Source organism: Penaeus monodon, chromosome 25, assembly GCF_015228065.2.
Source record: "Penaeus monodon isolate SGIC_2016 chromosome 25, NSTDA_Pmon_1, whole genome shotgun sequence".
In the NCBI taxonomy this organism is placed as follows: Eukaryota; Metazoa; Arthropoda; class Malacostraca; order Decapoda; family Penaeidae; genus Penaeus; species Penaeus monodon.
The window spans coordinates 42607719-42608940 of NC_051410.1; positions in this window are offsets into that span (position 1 = coordinate 42607719).

A 1222-nucleotide genomic window follows, 5' to 3' on the forward strand; every position below is an offset into this window, starting at 1 on the left:
CTTGTCTGTATGTGTGTTCACGTGATTGTGTGTGCCTTTATAAAATCATAATCTGGAGTCTGGGTATGAAAATGATGGAGTTTGGAAAGTTCCGAAATTAATTTCAGTGCAGTTATTTCTATTGGAAAGAAAATTAAAGGAGATTTGAAAATGGCGCCTATTGCATTTTAAATTTTGAGAAAGATACAGGTATTTATTTAGCCATGTCTATTCGTCGTCACACTAAATCATACCTCTTAAAACTCAGAGACGTTAGGTGAGTAATAGTTTATTAGATTTTGTGTAATGTTCTTGATTGTATCTCAAAAGAGACCATGAATACTTCACCATCTGTCAATCCCCACTCCCTGTTGTGTCCCGTTTTCTATGGCGTCGAGAGCAGTGTTCATGAGGACGAGCGCTGCAGACAAGGCACGGCAGGTGTCATCGCTCATTTGAAATTCATGTGATCTAAGATGTGTTGGTGTAGTGATGTACGCTCGGAAAAATGTGCTTAGCATGAGAAATTGTGAATTTACTGTTTTGAGAGCATGCCAACACTCGGCCACGCGCTTCAAGTGACATAAAAGCGAAGGAAGGAACGACGGGACTCGGACCTGGAGCCAAACCCTGCGGCTCGCTCCCGCTTTGGATTATTCTGAAAATATCCGTGAATGGAAGGCTTCTAGTACCTGGCAGGGACTCTTTTGCAGCCATGGAAAGCTCTCGTCGAAGAAGCTACGATTGGGACCAGACAGAAGTCGTGGACATGGACGAGTATGACACCTTGAGGGTGAGTCCCACTACCTGTGTTCTGCCATTCAGGGAAAGTAATATAAATACAAAACCGTTCGCGAAATACTTTGCTGTTGCCTGGAATGCACCCGTCTTGGGCGAAAGGAAAGGATCACTTGCAGCGAGTTTAATATCATGGATGCAATGATGTCTTCTAAAAGAAAAAGAAACGTAATTAAGTGAAGAGACAGACCCTTTAGTCGTCTCACATTAGGTTGAATATTGTATTCTTTACATGACAGATATTTGCTGTTGATAGCTTTGGTTGAACAGGTTGGTTGATTGAATTGTTGGGAAATGGTGTGAAGACACTGGTGTCTGTGACTGGCCACCAGTGCTGCAGCAAAGTCCCTACTGAGTAAGTTTAGCCAAGAGAGAACTAGTATTAAAATGAGTGGTATGTGATCATAAGAGGGTATTTTTTAATGAGTGATGTACTCTCCAGATT